The sequence below is a fragment of the Buteo buteo genome, chromosome 12 (assembly GCF_964188355.1).
Source record: "Buteo buteo chromosome 12, bButBut1.hap1.1, whole genome shotgun sequence".
Taxonomy (NCBI): Eukaryota; Metazoa; Chordata; class Aves; order Accipitriformes; family Accipitridae; genus Buteo; species Buteo buteo.
The window spans coordinates 30,042,079-30,062,772 of record NC_134182.1 but is presented as its reverse complement, the minus strand read 5'-3'; the positions used below and the strand labels follow the sequence as shown (position 1 = coordinate 30,062,772).

The 20,694-nt window shown below is 42.1% G+C and overlaps 1 protein-coding gene across 2 annotated transcripts in view; it reads right to left on the bottom strand.

The window, feature by feature from the left end:
- The window catches only part of GREM2 (gremlin 2, DAN family BMP antagonist), a 40,261-nt gene extending 24,816 nt beyond the window's left edge, over positions 1–15,445 (bottom strand). Inside the window, exon 1 of one of the 2 annotated variants that reach the window (XM_075042048.1) lies at positions 14,962–15,445. The gene's annotated coding sequence lies outside the window, so the exon portion shown is untranslated. Of the gene's footprint in view, positions 1–14,424; positions 14,554–14,961 lie in introns of those variants that run through there. The other variant, XM_075042047.1, reaches the window with a different exon arrangement.
- Between the last annotated feature and the right edge of the window lie 5,249 nt (positions 15,446–20,694).

The following is a 20,694-nucleotide window of genomic DNA, read 5'->3' as shown; positions in this document are numbered from 1 at the left end:
TGCTTTTTCTTGTTTTTGCGATTTAGCAGAGGGGCCCAGCAGGCTCACACGGGACATCCAAGAATGGTTCAGTCTCCCATTACATGCCTTTCTAAGAAGTTTAAGCCTACAATAATTAAATATCAGCACGCTACACTTAATTAGTTCCTAATGTTCTCTTTTTTCACAACCTTAGGTATTTGGATCTAGGAAGAACTTAATGGAAGACCATTGTGGGTAAAACATTGAGGTAAGTGAGGAGGGAGAAAGAGCTATAATACAACCTTTTCTGGGGGGAAAATGTAAAGAAATGAGGACTTTTTCATGGCATGACTGCCATATATTCTAAAGCAAGAAATATGGAAGTGTAGTTGGAATCACCCTGTACCCCATTGATTTATACTCCTGGCTTGAACCAAATTAAGATCTGACTAAGGTTTACTTCAGAGATACCAGACCATCTGAAGTCATTAGGTTCGGTTTCAGCAGTGGTGACAAGTAACTGTTTTTCTGAAGCTAATGGTAACTTTCCCACAATGTGCACTTTAATTGTAGGCTTCACAAGCGTCTTGTTTGGTGCAGTTTCCTGGCTGGAAGGACCTAGTTACTGCCAGTTGGCCGTACCAGGCAAATCATTTAAGCAAAGAAGGGCTGATCCTAATCTCTCCTCATGCAATGCTAATACAGTATCAATGAAGAATTCAGTATCTGTGTTGCTTTGGGTGCACAGCTCCCGACTGAACTTTGGACTTGTAAAATTGGTTGTTACACAGGACTTTCTCATCCTGAAGTAAAATCATGTTCAGTGATCCTCAAAAGCATCTGGGAAATCCCAACAGCCTCCGAGAGGCTCACCGGCTCTGAACTGTGACATTCTGGCTACTGGCACCAGGGGCCATTCCCTATGTAAGGGTTTGACAGTGGAGGGGAGGTGGTAAAATGTGTCTAGCTGTACTTTGGATCTAATTACATCTTCTTATAGCTCCGAGGATTTTATCACCTTTAGTTCCAGAGTGTAATTTAACCTATGCATTCAACCCTCATAGTGACCCTCCCCAGCCTTCAGTTGCACCTTTTTCCTTACAGAGGGAAAACCTCGGCAGATGCATCCAAAGTTTAAGCATTAAATTAAATGCATTAAATGCATTAAGAAGCATTTTGCAGCATTTCTTAATCTTTCTTCCACCTTTTTCCCCAGCACTTCTGTGGGAGCCTCCACTCACGAGAGGCAGGGTTTTGGAAATACTCATTTCTTCAGTATTGTCCAAAGTTTAATAGTTCCCCACCTCAGCACACTGACTTATGTACACCGTAAACCTAATCCCCAAACTCTCCCTATTGACAGCACAAAGAATGCAGGTGTCTGCCTCACCTGTGGGAATTCCTGATGGCAGTCATCTAATTTTTATGTTGTCCTTATGGTGATGCCTCTGCTGGATTATTTAGGTTGCTCAGTTCCACATTCAAAAGCAGCTGCTTTGGAAAATCAGGACTTGCACTCCCATACTTTGCAGCTCAGTTGACAGAGCACTTCAGTCTGTTTGGAACCCACCTAGGCAGGTTACCACAAACCAGTTTACCTTAGCAATTACTCTCCTGCTTCTCTGCAAGGCTTATCAAGTCCAGAGTCTGTCAGCTTAATCTATCTTCACAGCTTCACATACTGAACAAGGACCCTGCAAAATTCTTAGTCTTTGTAACGCTAAGCAGAGGAAAGTCTAAGCATTGTAAGGTTTAAGGTGAGTTGCCCAACTTGAAACAAAAAGTTTGTGGCTCCATGTTCCCAAATCAGCACTCTAGACATTGTTATTTGTAGAATTCATTTGACCTTCATAATAGCCCAGTCTTCTGCATAGTGAAAATAGGTGGAAGGAAAGAAGGCAAAGGCTACTTTTACCCTCTGCATATCTAAGCAGTGCCAGAGGGGCCAGATACATTTAGATTCTTCTTAAGTTACTCAAAGACTGTGCTGAAATACCTAGAATAAAAGCAAAATGCTCCTTTCATTAACTTATGCATGTGCCAAGGTTTTATTGCAAGTCATATATATATGCAAGGTTGGGCTAACAGGCATATTTTAAGTAAAGGGTAAGCTGATATGGGGTGTCCCAGACAGAGAGGCAATGTCACAGTGGTTCTTGATTCATGATTTTTTTAGCGGGGCAAAAGAGCACAATCCTGTGAGCAAAAACAGTGAAAGAAAAAATGGCTCAATACTTAGCCTTTCTCTCCCCACACCCCTAGTATGTCCTGGAGAGCAGCCCAATAAACAGGAGCAAGCAACAGCTACAAATGTACAACTCTCCTCCTCGCAGACACCAATGATTGCTGTCTTAAGCGCAGATTCAAAAACATGCCAGCGTTTGTCTTTCTTCCCTTTCCCCTGCACATTCCTTCTGCAGACCTCTAAGTACAACTCTGTATCAGGGAAATAGTTGCATGCCACAAGATGATTTGGAGAGAGACTGCTGTCTCAACATAGCATAAAGATGACTAAATAGTGACAAAGTAAATCATCCCTCAAAGATAAGTCAATAGTGAATAAGTAATTTTATCTGTCAAGAGTTAACATGCAATGAATACTTGCAGAGGTTACACAACATAAAATCTACCAGCAGTTAGATGTGAGTTCCCTGACATGTGCTAACCAAGGAAGCCTACAGAGGAATAGATGATTTGACTTCTTGATGAAAAGCCTTAACAACAGCAAGTTGTATGTATAAACTCCTAGAAATGGATATCTTAAGAGATTGTTAGCTTACAGCCAGATATCTTACAGTAAAGATGCACTTTGTAAGTATTTCTTAGGAAATGTGTTAAATTTCCATTTAAAAATATTTTTAAAAAAACAGTGGGTGAGTGAGGGATATAGTTTATAATGGATAAAAAAAATCCTGAAGGTGGTTAAAAAAACCAAAACACTTGTTGAACCCCCCACACACACTCTGAAGCCATAAACAGTTTGGAATTTAACTTGTAGTTAAAGCTGACAGACCACTGAGAAGCGTAACTCGCTTTTCACTTCTGTCACTATTTGCATTTTTCATTTTTTCAGTTACATAAAAGCATTAATCTGTTTGGATTTTCTTCTTGAATATACTTTTCAAGATCTCATATATATTTCTAGCATGGCATGATATCTGTCCTGTAAACTCTGTGAAAACATAGCTTATGGTGTTTAAAACATTCTATTTAATTAAAAGAAATTAAGAGGCCTCCTAAAATGTGCAGCAGTTGTATATTCTGAAATCCAGGCTGTAAGTATACATCCCTTAAATTTTCCTAACTTCTTGAATAAATAGATCTTCTGAGGTTTCCCAGATAAGATGTATTTTAGATTACTTAGTCTATCCAAAGACTGGTTTTTGCCTCTCTGTGCAATTAGAGCTGAAAGTGCATTTATCTTGCTATAAATAAGGTGACTCTTAAAGAATGAAGTTCAGAAGTGTTAATGTCAACCCTTTAGTGGACATATCTTTGATAGGGTAACTCCATATCTCAAAGTACGTAGGTGAGTTTAACTCAAACATGAAATTAATTCTGACCTTTATAATATATGCAAGTCAGAAAACCTGATGGAATAATTCCAGAATTAAATTATATATGTTTTCTCATAAAACCTAAGTATTTACATAGCTGTTTTGAAAGTTACCATTTAAATATGATGCTAACTCAGAACTACCCCCAAAATCATATAGAGTAAAAAAATATAACTGAAATTTTCCAGAACAATCAAGGTATAGAATAATTCAGTTAATCAGAAGCAAATCCCCTCTTCCCTACTTTACAGTACTTGGGTTTAGGTATGCTGCTTCAAAAAAGGAAAGTGCAAGGGCAATTAGCTGTTGTTGTCTCTTTTACTACAGTAAAAATGTATTTTACAGCAATGGATGACCTTGTATAAACCATAAACAAAAGCTTTGGACGTCCCAGGCTAGAAATGTTAAATAATGAAGACAGAGCAATACACTACGGGCAGAAATTCCCACTATATCGAAGGCATGGTTAACGGTGCCATTTTTTAAAGTATAAAAGTATTTTTGCATTGTCTTGAAGTAATACACTGTTCTACTCCTCTGTGCAAGAATTAATTTAATCCAGAGTGTGCAAATCTGCATTAGAATTCACATCCTTATAGGCTTTGCAGCAAAGAAAACATCAGATTTTTTTTGCATCTACACATAAGGCCATGGCTATCTCTTTTACACACTATTCATATTTGCTTACATACACATATATCCCACCGTAATAAGTAGTTTATAATAGAAGCATTTTAGCCTTTAATACATTTTTTTTAATAAAGTGTTCAATGACAGTTACAGTTCTTACACCCTGTTAAATGACCTATAAGGTTCTGTTCAATGACAGCATTATACAATCACAGAATCACACAATGGTTTGGGTTGGAAGGGACCTTTAGAGGTCATCTAGTCCAACCCCCCTGCCATGGGCAGAGGCGCCTTTCAATAGATCAGGTTGCTCAAAGCCCTGTCCAACCTCACCTTGAACACTTTCAGTGATGGAACATACACAGCTTCTCTGGGCAACCTGTTCCAATGTCTCATCAACCTTATTAGCCCATGTCATTGTTCAGAAAACTTGGGAATGCTGGTCTTCGGGCTGTCTTTTAAATAGCAACCAAAGATCTTCCACACTTAGCAGCTGAGCCGGTCTACCTAGACTAGTAAGGCCACCCAGAACTAACAGGGTTTTCAAGACGCCATGCAAGGAGTCTGCACCTATGAACATTGTCAGCTGGAGGACATACAGTGTCTTGGACACTTACATCAACATTTACAGCACAATTTCTGAGCCAGTTTCCCATAGATGGTGAGTGTACCACTTTAGACATGCCAGATGGCACAACGAAAGTCTGTAACAGTATTAAGACACAATCAACAGCAGCCAGGAGCGGAGCCAAGGCCAGGATGACCCCTTCAGCACAAGTTTAGACCTACGCCTAGCTAAAGTGACACCATAGGCATAGCCATAGGCAGCATAACAAAGCAGGAATACTCACAGAACCATTAACACTTTTAAGAGACTATTAGATTCTGCCACCTCTGCCTTGGTCATGCGATGAAAGCAAAAGGCCATCACAGAAGCTTGAGGAAAGGTTTACAATTAGCAAGCAGACAGTACTTGTTTAAAACCAAAACTGAAGCATGACTGTCCTCAAAAAACTCCACCAGCATTTCTATCTGATTAACTGCTATATACCTTAGCAGTTCATATCATGCATCTAGAAGTTCAACAGTTATAGTGTATTTGATGCCCAAATTAAAGCATCAGTCTTATTCATCGTAAAATAAGCCAGTTTTCAAATGTTTTTAAAGGAAAAATAAATAACTCGGGGGGGAAAAAATCTAATTTGGAGCACTTCATAACCCAAGTATCTTAAATTACAGTTCACTTCTATAGAGAAACTAAGCCTCTCTTTAATTAATATAAACCTAACCGTGCATATTCTAATATGACAATAAAAACCAATTAATTCTGCGTTGTCCTGTAAACAGTAAAGATAAATCTAAACCCATGATAAACACAATGACAAATACATTTCAATATTCTCAACAAATACACCTAAATTTCAGTGTGGGGGAAAAAACCCCAACAAGCGTGGCATTAGCATCTCAAGTTCCCTATATTTTAGACATTCAGAAAAAGTAACAGCTTAAGTCAATCACATTTGTCTGCTATCCAGTTATTTATATGAGTAAATGAAGCTGGAGTCCAAGTGGGGAGTTGAACTGGCAACTTGCCGCAGCCTTGAGTTACAATTTGTATATAATGGTGCAGACTGCAAGCACTCTGGTTGTAGCCTATCTATGTGGATGAAGCTAAGCAGAAGAGTTCAGACAGGCAATATTCTGTTTTAATCAATGATAAAGCAAGATAGAGATTTCTTCAATCTGCAGGTGAAGTTGCCCAGGACAGATCTGCAGAAGAACTCGGTCCCCCCGTGATCTGAAGCTTGGACTGCCAGTAGAGTTAGATACACAACAGTCTCCCTTGAGACAAGAAACCCTTGGTATGGACTTCTAACCCATGCTTTTACAGTTCCACTGCCTGAACAGACCACCCAAATCCAAAGCGAAAATTCCCTCGATTGCTGGAAGTCTCAGAGACTCCACAACATGCTGGACTGTGCTATGGCCATGGTTACAACAGAGAGCCATGGACCATCATGAAACGGTAACTCAGCTAGCTGGGAAAGGCAATTTCCAGTGATTGCACAGACCTTTAAAGATCATTTTGGGTGGGAGAGGAATGCAGAAGAAATGAGATTATTCCTCAGCACAAGTGTGTTGAACAGGATGAGAAAGATTTCTTCAGACTTGAATATCTCAAAGCAGGTTAGCAGCTCACATTCACATCTTCTATGGAGAGGGGAGGAAATGAGTGTTTTGGGGTGACTTCATGGCTAGCATACAAATCCGTAAATTTCATACAAAGAATGACCCTTGCTTTTTAGGCTCTTTTCTAAGAAATTTCAAAGCTGAGAGCAGCTTAGAAATTAACTAATTTCCCTAACCACCTATTTATCAAATAATTTTATTACCATACACAGCATTAACAGCTCACAGCAGTAGCTTCCATAACTAATAGTGACTCCAACCTGCAGTTTCAACTAACTACCAACACATGGTGGGAATAGTTCACTCGCCTCTTCTGGTGCTCAGAAGTATACAGTGAGTAACTGCTCATTTCTGCAAGATACCTGCCATTTTGAAGGTGATGAAAACATTTACAATAGTAGCTTATGTATCGCATTGTGATTACGCATTCCCCTCTACTCTTGATATTTCAAAAAAAATTTCCTGTGTGCATTTCATAGCAAAATTACTCCATTCTACTTTACTGATTTGTAAGCAGCATTTGTGTCCATGTAAAAATGACCTCTTAACATGTATTTAGGAATGGAAAGTCATCCCTGTGGCCTTTTCTTTCTCCAGAATTCACTCTCTAGTTGAAACATTGGCCAAGGCACAAATAAACAAACATTAGTAAATACGAGACTGGACTGCCATTGCTTCTCAACAGTAGAGCCTGCCAATACCAGATATGGATCCAGAGACATTGCTGGGTTTGCCTCTTCCAGAATAACTTTTCCAAGGAGCTACACCCTCGTCTAGCTTGCTCAGATTCTGAAAAATCACTGTTTATGACTGTGGCTATGATAGTTGACCTAACCAGAAGTGCCAGGAATCAAACCACAGACTTTGGAAGGCAACGGGATCCATAAGCTACAGACTCCTTATTTTGAGAGTCTATGTTGTGAGAGTCCCAATCCAAAGCCACGTGAGATGGCTATGCCAGGATAATAGTTCAGATTCCTCAGATCACATCCATATTGTTAAGTCTTTCAATGTCTGGCATGGTTTTAAATGGACAACAAATCTGTTTGTCGGATAAAGTCTGAACTGCTAAATAAATAGTGATAAATTTCCTAATCCTACTGGGCAGAGTGTTCCTGCAAGTACAACGTGTGTTTATCAGTTTCCCACTGAGCTAGCGCTGACTTTCAAATTTCCTTTAATCTTATTATAGTAAACATAGTACAGCTCTCTGGCAAATAAGAGCAACATTCTTCCTGTAATATCATATCCTTCTTTTAAAGAAACCTTAGAGATGTCCAGAAAAGAACTAGGCTCAACTTGGAATGACACAATAAACTTGCTTCCAAAGAAACTTAAGTTTTATAAAATATTAGATTTTATACTGAAAAAACAAAGACTTTTTATAAAGAGAAGATTTGCAATTTCTGATAGGTACTCAAAATACTGTTTGCATGTATCATACTTTTAAAGTCAGCTATTGAAACACCGACATAAAAATATTTTTCTAGTTGGAAGCAGTCTACCTGAGCTGAAGGATAAAGCAACTGGCATTTTGGATGTAGAATTCAGAAAACAGTAGACTGTAGCTTGTGAAGGAGCTTTTTCAGCGCTCCTTCAAGAAGAACGAACATCAAGTGCAGACGACTTTAAAAAAAAAAGGGGGGGGGATAAAGAAAACCAAATGGGATTTATTATGGTACAATTTGTATTTAAAGCTTCTCTTCATTTGGGAGGAATTTATGGTAGACAAAGGTGGGATTTGTCTTACAGTTAAAAAAACCCAAACAACCTAGATTGAGCTGTTGAATAACTTTGTGTAAGTGACTGAAGGGACTTTGGGAACCTGAAAGCATGACAGTTTCAGATGACAGAAACTAGCTCAATTTCCAACTGTGTGCATTTGTCTTGCTTGCTTCAGGGTTCCTATAGAAAAAGGGTCATTACATATAACAAAAATAGCATACAGTGGTGCTATTTTCACGTCTGCTGTGATTTCTGAATAAAATGCAAAATCTTCCTAATAATCAGTTTATGTGACATTTGAATCTTCAGCTTCAGATACCTTTAAGAAGTCACAAGTTCTGGGCTATGACTTTACTTAAGGCTCAGCTTCAGTAACAAGCAGAAATATGACAGAGGCAGATCAACAGTCTTTCCCTGCCTACACAGAAGCCAAGGTGCTCATAATTTGTTTCAGCTTGTATGCATTCACTCTTAAGAATATCTCGGCAAAAGCTGTTCTCACTGACGGATCAGGCAAAGTTTCCATAGGCTTCATTAATGAAAAATATAGACCAAAGTCAACAAACATGCTTAGTATAAAGCCATTGTGTGTAGTAATCTGAAAGGTGTCAGCCAGAGAACAAATTAAATCGAAATAGGAGCGATAGCCATCTCTCTACTAGGAGACTTCACTGGATGTATGCATTAAGTCATGCAACATGTTCACATACTCGCCGTCTTCTTTGCCTGTCAACCTCCTCTTGTTCCTCGCAAAGGACACTGAGCTCCAAATTATCTTGACGGAACAGGAACTGACAAACGATAGATGGATCATAACAAAAAACATGCCTAGAGCAAGGATGTCTGACATCTGAGAGCTGGGATGTTTTCATTTTGGATAGAAGCTCTGACCCACTATTTACACCCCTATCCCAAGCTCTCCCACATATTTTTAAATGACAACTTTCCAGATGTTATCTGTATGGAGACTGGCCAGATTTATGGGCAGGATCCTGCTTAACTCAAAGCCAAACTAGTGTTTTGGCCTCATTGGAAATGAGATTAGGTCTGAGATCTGCACCAGGAAAAAACCTGCAGTTTTATGCCAGAAATGGTCACACAGAATTTTTTTTTTTTTTTTTTGTTAGCACTACTGTAGAATATCAGGCTGTTGAGCATTATCATAATAGCACTTAACCAGAGTAATAGGATAGACTAGACGTGGCTGGAATCCACAACAAAACTGCACACAAACGAAGAAGGGCAGCTAGTTCACTTGTAGCATCAGCTCAATACAGTTTTCTAACTCTAGCAAGTGTTTGTACAAGACAAGGTCAACAACGCATTCTGCATGAGCTGTACAAATGCTGTTTACAAGTTTTAAGAGAAGTTAAAAATTCAGGAAATTTTTAAGATTTATTGCTGTCAAATCCACGGCCTGATGTTGTATTTGTGCATTGCCCATCACACTCAATAAAAAATGGTTCCAAAATGAAATTTGGAGGGTAAATAATCTATTTTCTTTTCCCAGTGTACTTTACTTCTCCTACTTCCTTAACACAAAATAGGCAAAAATGAAATCTTTATGAGATGTTTTGTATTTGAATGTATCACAGTTTTAATTTCCTCTTAGTTTCATCACAAGTTATGATTTCTTAAAATACTCACTTCGTAAACAATAATGACTTTGAAACTTTCTGGAATGAGAGACAAATTTACCTTTTCTTTCTATAAAGAAGCTTGTAGTAAAGAGTAGCATGCACATTTCTATATACAACATATATTTACAGTATAACTAATTCTATACGGCAGTGTAGCCTCTACGAAAAACTGACCTTAGTAAATCCCCCTTAGTTTTAAGACTAATCTAAAATATGCAGCTATAACTCTTCTAGATACTATGTAGACAGCAACTGCAGAAAAAAATCACACAAAATCTCATAGATAAACATGGTTATGCCCAGAAGAAAAAAAAGAATGTGAAAAGTAGATGCTGTAAGATGACTTTTTGACAAAGACAGGTTACAAATGAAGTTGCCATGATTGTATCACACCGGATATTGAAAGATAGATTGCCCTCTGTTTTAACATCCTGGAGCAAGACAGATTCTTATGGTTTGTTTCCCTTTCTGAAACAGGCTTCAAAAATCTTCAAAAACTAGTAACAGAAGAATTAATGCACTGAGAACAAGAAATAGCACCGTTTCAAGTGACATATCTATAATCTACACAACTCTTGTTAAAATCTACACCTCAGCCCACAGAGAAGCTATGCATTGGAATAAGGTTTGGGGTAGATGACCTCTAGCAATAGAAATACAGCCATCTGAGAAGGAAAAGCTCTTCTGTTTTTCAACTCCTATTGTTCCAAATAGCACATTTTCTGCGATCTAAAAGCAGTCTTGGAGCAGTCACAGTGACCCTGAACAAGGAGGAGCTTTGTATCATTCATGCTATACACACGCAACCCTATGATTTCTACCAAGATCCCTGTGAAAATGTGCGTAAAACTGAAGTGTCGGTAAGAAGCCCAATTTCTGCAGCAGTGACGACCATCTTCTGTCACTGACTAAGAAGGATTTGATTCCTAACTGCTCCAGTAATGTATTTTCTAGTTAGAAATGCTTTTATACAAAAGATAATGGTTTATGATTAACAAAATCATCCTTCTATTTAAAGTAATTTTCACAAAAGAAGCAAACTAAAGAAAAACAGGAAAGTGCAAAAAGTAAGCCAAATCACCGAACAAGAGAGAACTGAAAAGTTTGCAGCTTTAGAGTGGAAACTGCGGGGAGGGAGGAGTTTTGACATATTTTAAACAGAAGCTTTCAGTCTTCAGTGGCTGTTTCTAAACATCTCCCTGGGCATCACACATTCCCACCTGTTGGGGCAACTGGACTCCAGGCCCAGAGGATGTTTCCCATCGTGTGCCGGGACCCAGAAGAACTGCCAGCAAGGGCGGCACCAAAGCAATACTTCTTTCTCCAAAGCAATACTTCTGATGCGTTATGGGAAATGTAGTCAACTGAGGTGCTGCACCCACAAAACACAGCACAGCATTTCTAAATGACAGTTTTGAAGTTTCAAGCCAACATCTCTCACCACTCCCAAATGCAATGAGGAACACAAACACAGCCTTGTGAACCTTTATAAGCAAAAGGGCTACAGCCAGTGACAGGCAAACAACCACGAAGAAGCACCAGTTGTCCTTTCCTAAACGCAACTGCTGTGTTCATATTCACCAGACAAGCGCAAGTCTGCATAATCCAAAGTTCCCACTCAAAAAGTAGTCCGCTATCCCTATGCCAGACTATTAAAAAAAAGGTATTAGCCATCTTCACGTAGAACTGAAGAGATCTCAGTGTATGTATACAGAAGTCGGGCAGCCACAGTTTGTTGCAGGGTTGCCCGCTCTCCTGCTGAGCTGGGAGTATCTCGGTGAGGGGTGGGTAGGCAATGATGCAAGAAGCAGGGACTAGCCCACACCCCTGGGAAAGATGGTTAGTACTGGCTTCAAACTGCACCGTGCATAGGTACTAGTCTGCTGCAAATGGGCCAGGTCTATGCTAGCAGCTAGCAGAGCCCAACAGGAACAGGCATACAGGGTGAAACATTTTAAGCACAGAAGACACTATATGCATTTTATAGGGTTTTACTTCAGGCTAGCTCTGGTCTGGTCCCACAGACTGAATTTCCAGCAATGACTCAAGTACATCTTCTAGTTTAGATTCATCCTAAATGAATCCAGCTGGCCCACCATGAGGTATATGGAGATGGACAGTAAGTGGGAACAACTGGAAGACTGGCGTCAAAAGTAGACTCCTGGCACAAACCACAACACTAATATAGATGTGCAACCACACCCACGAGCATCTGTGAGAGTGAAGGGAAAGACCTCTTTGTGCCGCTCTTGAAGAGACTCCTCGGATGTCAGTAAATCTGCACAGTGAATTGAACTGCTTAATTCTTGCCCAGTGACTTGAACTGCTCATTGAAATAATTCTAACAACTCAAGCATCAGAAACTGGTAAATTCCAATTTACCAATTCCAGATTGTAATATACCAGTTTCTGATGCTTGAGTTAGAATTATTTCAAAGTGAATTTAGTAGTAAGGTATACAACTATGAAACTGAGCAGTTGGAATTTACCAGTACCAAATTTATCAAGGAAAACCACAGCAGGAGTAAACTATTATGAAAGAGGAGGATCTGGATCTGGGTGATTTACACTTTCATAAGCATTGACAAATGGTGACTGAAACCAAGCGTTTTCTGCTTTATCAATATAGTTTAGTTGGGAATTCAGATATTAATTTTTACCCTCACCTGATATTATGGAAAGAAACAAAAATCTCCAGAGTTTAATTCTTCAACTTTCCTACCTTTGTTCTATTCCACATTGAAAGTCATGTTTCATGACAGCACAGTCCATTTGAAAGATAAACAAAAAGCAAATAGGTCAGCTAAACCAATCAGCTCAAAATCTAGGGTTAATGGCATTTATTTTTGTGGCACCCTTTTAGAGGTCTTACTGATGCTTTTCACTGACACATCTTTCATTTACTTATCAGGCTGCAATGGAAGGCTGAGCAAACCTTGCCGCTACCAGACGCGCCTCCTCCCCGCGCACAAGAGCTCTGCACGAACAGCAGGCTGCAAGCGAGGCGAGAAGGCAAAATTCTACCTGCTAGGTTTCTCTCTCACCCTACAACAGAGATTTAGCAAACTGGTCCGCTCTCTTCAGCTGCACAGTAATCACGCCCAAATGTTCAGAGTTTAGGACCTCAGTGCATGCCTTGGATGATGGCAGTTCATGAGCACCATGCAACAAAAGTGAGAGAGAGGTCCCTTGCTCGGAGCCTGAATACTGAGACAGAACCCTCCTGTCCTGGCCCTCAGCAATATGCAGATTGCTGTTCCTTGCTTCCATTCAATTATTTTCTCGGGGCGTTTCTTTAAAATCTTAGGGTATTCTTCTTCTTTAACATTCAGAAAGAAATGAGGAAAGGCCAGCCTGAGAACTAAGCACCAAGTTTCGCGAGCGAAGCATCTGCATTAAAATACATCAGGCATTCTAAGCAAATATTTCAGGCGGTGTGTACTTGGAGTTCAAGAAACAAACTAATCCCCTAAGGGAACACAGTATCTGTGTTGTATTGGCACCGGTGGGAAGACAAGACTCTGACGTGATGTTCATTTCTCCCTGGTTTAGCAAGAAATAACCTTGAAGCGGCCTGATAACCAGCTTGCTAATTGGGGCTCTGCACAGACACTGCTTGGTCTTGCACCTGCTGCTTTGTGATTCTCAGGAGGACTGTGGGATTCTTAACCTGGGGCTTTTCCTTGGGGAATCTCTGTCGTGGTCATTTGCCAGGCTGAAGTTCACCTGACTCTACTCATCGGGCTTTCATTCAATTTCTCTTTCGGAGAAAAAAAGGAGTTTAACTTGTTATGAGCTGTTAATTTTGTCCTCAACAATCCACCGCAAGTTATATAACCGCTTTCACAATAGCCTGCTAAAAATAAGAGTTGTTCAGCCAAATGCCACTGCAATTTTTTATAAGACCTGTGACTCCAATTCTGCAAGACCTGTGCAAGTCCAAATGTTTCCTTGGCTTTAGCAGAAAGTCAAGCAGGAGCTCCTTCTGAGACAGCCATGGGTTTGTATTATTACAATCCTCATTTGCAAGGGAAAAAAACCACCTAAAGCAACCCAGTGTATGTATACACATATATAAATTTCCAGCTCATGACTTAAAGTAATGCTATTCGCTCTTGGAGCTGATCCCTCGTGGCGTTTCATAATCACAAACCATCATTAACCCAAAGCAAAGAAAGAAAAGTACAAAGGGGCACAGGTTTCAAGCACGGGATGATTTTTTTTTTTTTTTTCTGGTTTGGGTTTTTTTTCTGGTTTGGGTTTTTTTTTTTTCCCTACTTGGGAGGGAGCGCGGCGACGCGACGCACGGCGCTGCCAACCCGAAGCGATTTGCCCATTCAGGTAACTTCCGAGGGCGCTCCCAGCAAAGCACCGAGACCCAGGCGCTGCCGCCACCCGCGTTAATTTCCTTACGTCCGTCCCGCCCCCCCCCCCCCCGGGGAAAGGCCCCACGGGCGGACAAGCGCGGGCGCGGGACGCGCTGCTCCCCGCCGAGACCTCCAGCTGCCGCCGCGGGGCCGGGCCGGGCGGGCGCGGTTCGGCGCGGTTCGGCGCGGCGGGCGAAGGCGCTGCGGGGCGGCCCCGCGCTGCCACCGCGCCCGCGGGCTCTTGCGCGCTGCCCCGCGAAGGGGCGATGAGTGCGGGAGGAGGAGGAGGAGGAGGAGGAGGAAGGGAGCCAGCCGGCCGCAAGAGAAGCCAGCGGCTCCCCGGCCGCCCCATACCTGCAGGGAGGCGGGGAAGGGTCCGCAGCGCCCTCCGTCCTGCCAGCTATAGATCCCGAGGGGCGATGAAGCGGGGCGGCGGTGGTCGCCCGCTGCCGCTGCCGCTGGTGGCGGTGGTGCGAAGCCCTCGCCGGCCGCAGATGCCCATAGGCGCTCGGTTTTGGGGAAAGGGGGGGCGGGGGGGGTGTTAGCGCGGTGCGTGGAGGGAGCTGGGCGGCTGCGGCGGGTCCCGGCGGCGGAGGGGAGCTCGGCAGTGGCTCGGCGCAGGCACTGCCCGCGGAGAGGATCAAGCCCCAGCTTTCGATTGGCTCCGGTGGCCAAACAGCTCACCCCAGCCTGCCCGCCCGCCCGCCCGCCGCCTCCCTCCCCGCCCGCCTCCCCTCCGCCGCCCCGCACGCCCGCGGCTCCGCTCCTCCCTGCCAGCCGCGCAACCGGGCGGGGGGCAGATCGACCCCCCTCGCTTCTTCTTCCCACCCCCCCTTTTCCCTCGTGCGGCGCCCGGTCCCGAGCCTTTTGTTTGTGCGGGGACACTCTCACCCCGGACCTGCCAACACACCCTCCGCCTCTTCGCATCTTCCTCCCGCAGCTTCCAGCCTTCGGGACGTTTTGTGCCACGCTCGGTCTTCAGAGCCGCTTGTTCTCCGGACGTTTTAAAAAATAGCCCTAGCTGGTAACATTAAAAGCATGCAACGCCTGATCACCTGAGGGCTGAAGCCGAGGTGGGACAAAGCACTCTTTGCCTGAGTTTAGTTTGCTTTTCTTCCACGGCTCGGGTTCCTAGCCCCGTCTCGGTTAACTACCCGTCAAAGCATGGCAGGCACAGAAAATAAAATCGGGATGCTAAGCCTCCTCCTCCTCCTGGGTCTAGGGTGATTCAGTCACAGCGGCTCTGGTTGGCGTTCCTTGGGGCATCTTTGGTGTCGGTATTCTTTTCGCCCAGGATGACCCAAGTGGCCGGTGGAAAAGGATTCTCCCTCCTGCGGACGTGCCGTAGTCTTAAGTCAACTCTTAGACCTGTCTTCTGGGCAAGAAGGCAATCCTTTGGTTTCAGTATGACCCTCTGTTTAAACAAGAATACAGTTGAACCAGATAAATAGGCCCTTTGGGTTTTCTCAGCACAGGAAGATGTTGTAATATTTCCAGTAAACATGTTGGCAAAATTGCTTATTGAAATTAGGGAAAACAAAATGATCAGTTATAACAGATGCACTCTTAATTAATGCAATGACCTGCATTTAACCGATGCTGTCGAATTAAGTGGTGTCTATGCCCGTTGGTACATCAGGTGCCATTAAAAGTCAACATTTATCCAAATCTGGCAGACTGTAGCATTTGAAATAGAGAATGGAGCTGCAGAGATACCTTTGCATGACAGCAGCGTGTACATAACATTTTTAATTCAACCTGTATTAAATTATTTTTTTTCCCCACAAAATTGTATGCTGCTTTTCATTCTCTAGAAAGCCTACACACTTGTCTCTTTGGGGCATAAAGAACTAGTTAAAAAATGTTTTTGCTTATCTTTTTTTTGTTCAGGCAAAAGTCAGAAAAATAAAAATAGAAATGTTGAGAAATATATAAAACCAGACATATTTAGAAATATCTGTACTTGGAGTATAATCCATCCCTCATTTTAAAAGCTTTATAGGCAAAACCATCCCTCAGTGAATTAGGCAGAGCTACACCTCTGGAACACAAGAGTAACTAAAAAACCTCCTGTTTATTTTTCATTATATGTTTTTCCTTCGCATGTTGCCTATTTATTTTTCCCTGGGAGAAATGAAATTACTCGTTTAGAGATCAAGCTACATTTCTGGCCGTGGCCCAACAGGCACGGCAGCCACTGCATCTCCATCGCCCCCCCGACTCCTCTGCAGCAGGCGTATCACTTCCCGCTCGCTCCTGCTCCAAATGACTGCCTGATTGTCTTTCAGTATTTCCTAAGTTCAGAAGGTGGTGCCTTCCTTCACCCTGACTTTTTCCTAGGAAGAATGCTTGTTCTTGAATCATACTCCATTTTCAAGCCCTTTTTTCAGCCTCCCGTATTTCTCCCTTGACGGACGGATCGCTGAGCCGGAGGAAGGGGTACGGCCCTCCACCTGAGCGGTTCTTGGAGCAAACACCATGGCAGGCTGCTCTCTTAGGCCTCCTTCGAGCTGCTAGTTTTCAACCCTGCTATCTTATTATCTCTACACAAATTTTATCTCCTGCTTTGTATTATTTGGGGGAAAAGCTCTGAACATGCGACAAAAGTTTTCCTGTAATAAATTCTTTGTGCTCCTCCTTATAACCCAAGAACTTTCTGTGGCACAGGTGACTTGGGACTTTGTAAGATTTTGTACTTCCAGAGTTGCTACTTCCCGTTAGCCATTCTCAACATTGTGTTCGTTTCCTTCTGTGTTAGTCTGGATTCCTTTACAGCACTGATAAGTTTCCCTCTAGTCTTGTTCAACTTAATAGCTTTTAACCTGTCTGTTTTATTTATGTCTGCTTAAGTGCTTATTTAATCTTTTCGCTTATAACTATAATGACCTTCCACAGGTTACTATAATCCTAGAAGGTATGTGGAGAATTTAAAGATTTAAAAGTCGTTTGACTTCATAAATAATTTTTATTTTCCCATTACATGCCTTTTTTTAAAAACAGGAATGTTACATTTTCTATTTGATCAATGTTTGGGTTTCACACATACTCCTTCCCTGTGTCTAGTAGTAAGACTAACTGAAACATTTTGGATTCAAAACAACTTTTTTTTTTTTACAATTTGGTTAATGAGGACTGCAAAGGATGTTGATCTGACATAGAAAATACATAGCATGTTTATTCTTTGCTCTGGTCTACAACCAGAATTTGATTTAGTTAGGTGTGTGGATTTTGCTTTGATTTTTAAAACTAAAATAGTTATATGCTGCAGATAGCAGTTACCTAGCAATATCAGTATAAAGCACATTCATATTCACATTACTGCATCTTTCCTCCAGTGTGAGTGCCTGACTTCTATTGTACGCTGTACTTAAACTAACAGACCAACCTTTTTACATCCCCTGGCAATTACAGCGCCTGTAATTCAGCAAGCTGTTGAAGCATATACCTACTTTTAATCTACAGATTTCACGACTACATTCTACTTCTGATGTGGCCACGCTTCAGGAATGACTGTAATCCATGTCTTTTGTCTCACACTGAGACGACAAACAACTGATGCCCATCTCCTTCACAGCGAGGACCATATCCTTGTCACCACCATTACAGAAACTGTTCTGCTTTGCAGCCCTGAAGGCAGAGCTTGTCTTCATCCGTGCACACAACTGGCAGGAGTGCCTGGAGGGCACGAAGGGCCAAAGGAGGCCTGAGAGATGGTACAGCCCACCATGTACCCCAGCCTCATTCCTCTCCTGAGACATGGTCCACAGAGTTTCGTAAGATGGAAAAGCAGAAACCTGGGAGAGCTGGTGATACCGTTATACAAATTCTCCCTGCTTGTAATTTGACATATCCACACCGGCGGAACAAACTGATCCTTTGTGCCAGGCTAGGCACGTATCCTTCTCTCTCAGGCCCTGACTAAGCAGCCAAACTCTGTAGCCAGGAGCTGGGCTCAGTGCTTTCCTGGGAGATCAGTGTCCCGAGAAGCCTGACCATCTGGGGGCCGGCATACGTTTCTGAGTCAGGCACAGCGGGCAACCCCGCAAACTGCTTTCACTGCCTTGCATCCCCTATGGTTCTCTGCAGTTCCTGCCTCTTGACTGACCTGCCCTACCTCGTTCTAGTCCTAACTTGTCTTTATCCAAGACTTTTAGTACAAGCTCTTTGATTTCCTGACCTTGCTCTTGATTTGCTCTTTGGTTTGGGGTAGCCTTGATTTCTCTGTTTTCCTGAGTGTCCTTTCCATCTGGAGCCTTGGGCTGGTCTGTCCTTGGTGACTGACTCCTGGTCTTGAGTTTCCTCAGTCTCAGTGGCTGGACCCACCCCAGCTATAGTCACTTCGGGCAAGTATTCCACTCTCAGCTCCTCAATAACTCCCATTTGAAGCCATGCTGAATGGGAATTATAAAACGTGATAGCCCACTGCTGACGCAGAGCGTTTGGCACGTAGCTTATCTGCATGATAATACAGCCGCCTGTGGAATAGGTCGTAGCAGCAATACTGGGTCGCGGCTTAGGAGAAGCTGTGAGAATGCAGGAGATTGTCGCGTCCCCTTAAAATTAATCACACTTGTCAAGATCTTCAACAGCTCGTACTGTTTTCATAGACAATTAGGCACCTAAATGCCTTTGGACATAGTGCACCTGTTTTTTTAAATTTGGAGTTCTGTCTAACATTGTGGATTCAAGCCAGAAAAGCACTCTAAGCAGTGGTAATTTGGATCCTGTTTTTTCAGTACTTTATCTCTGCTATGAAAGAACAACTCTAAAATATGTCTCTACCTGAGACAGGGCAACATCCCATCCCAGGACATGAGTAAATACTTCATCCAAGCCACAATAATGAACTTTATTAACATGGATAAAACAATTCCTGTTAAAAATGCCAACTTTGTATTTCACAGCAGACATGAATGAAACTTTCTCAGTCTTGCCTGATTCTGACTTCAAATATAAATTACTTTGCGTGCTCCTTAGAAGGAAAAGAAAGTGCTAGCACCTTTCTCTACCTTTACCTTCTTTCACTTCATTCCCAGTAAAATGTCATTTGAGCCAAGCTCTATCCAGATGCCCTGAGCCCATCTGTATGTTCCGGGAACTTGGGCTTTAAGTATTTGAAAGTTGCCTCTCCTTCGTGGGTTTTCTTGGAGGAAATGATTGCTCCTCACACATCTACCTTTGGAAACTCTCCAGAAGGCTCACAAATTCAGTTTACCAGGTTAAAAAAGATGAGTACACACCAGGCCTGAAATAAAATCCTTGACTGGAATTTTGTTCCGGCTTGGGGATGATTCTTACTTAGCCTGGTGAAGGCTTAATGATACATGCTGCCATAGTGGTTTTGAGGAGATCGTGGTAAGGCAAGGGGTAACTAGTGAAGAACAGAAAAAAGCAGAAGGAAGGAGGGTATGAAATGTTAATGCTATCATTCGCTTTTAACACAGAATGGGTCTGTAGATATTCACTGATCCTTTCTCAGAACATGGTAACACAAAGCCTGCTCCTCAACACTATTTTTAAAGCTGTGGTTCCTTAAGTCATGAACCCTTTACAAAATCCTTGAATTTTCCAAAATAGTTCAAGGAACCTGAGCCACCTAGAACCTTTTGAAAATTGCTTATCTTGAGTGAAAGCACTGACCTCATATGCCAAAGCATTACAAATGTCCAGGCCTGTATTTTCTGTTTCATACACTCTACAGCATAGATCTTGATTTTTGCTTGGAACTACTTTCAATGACATTTAAAAGAATAAACTAATGTTAAGCTATCTGGGGTCTGTCATTCCCCTTCTCTAAATTAAACATAGACAGTCCTTTTTTACCCTGTTTTGATGATGCTCTAGTGGTTTTAAGAGCAGATGATACTGCCTAAATCCAAGACGAATTGAATTGAATGAATGAGAGCAGTTAACTTCCACTCCATCTCTGTTTTCTCTGGTTGGATTGAGGGACTACCTAGGCAAAGAAGAGACATGAGCAGCAGAGAGCAGAAGCCCATTTGGGGTGAGTTCTCTGCCTTCTTCACTGTCATGAGGGGCTGTGGGGACATCTGGATCTCTAGGGAATGTCACTAAATAGGACCAGATAACCTCAAAATATTAGAGCCAGACCAGCTCTGTCATGTATGATTCACTTGCTGTATAACGACTAATAAAGGCAATATGTGTGGAACCAGGAAGGCAGCCAATATATCTTCTTCCAAGAACTGTGAGTAATTAACTGGGTCCCTGGTTAATTTCTTTCATGAAAATGTGTTGAGTGAGATTCTTACAAGTGGTGCTCTTTGTGTGACGTCTCCCTCTACTCCCAAACAGCACAAGTTCATGCAGTTGGAAAGGAAGAAAAAGTAAAATACGAAGTTTCAAAATCTTGGGGGTATTTTTCCTCCAGCTGCGTCAACTAACATTTCCTTGCTTCTCCTTAGTTCCTAATCTCCTGGAGGTTTTCCTTGCAAAACCTGGTCTATAATGCAGCCATAGATATTGTATCTTTGTATAACGTGCTCCAGCTTCTTGCTTGAGTTCGAGGAGTTTCACATCTCTGGTGTTTCAGAGGCAAAATCGTTCAAAACTTCCCTAAGATGAAAGAAGACTAATCAGTTGCAGCATGTCCCAAACGACAAA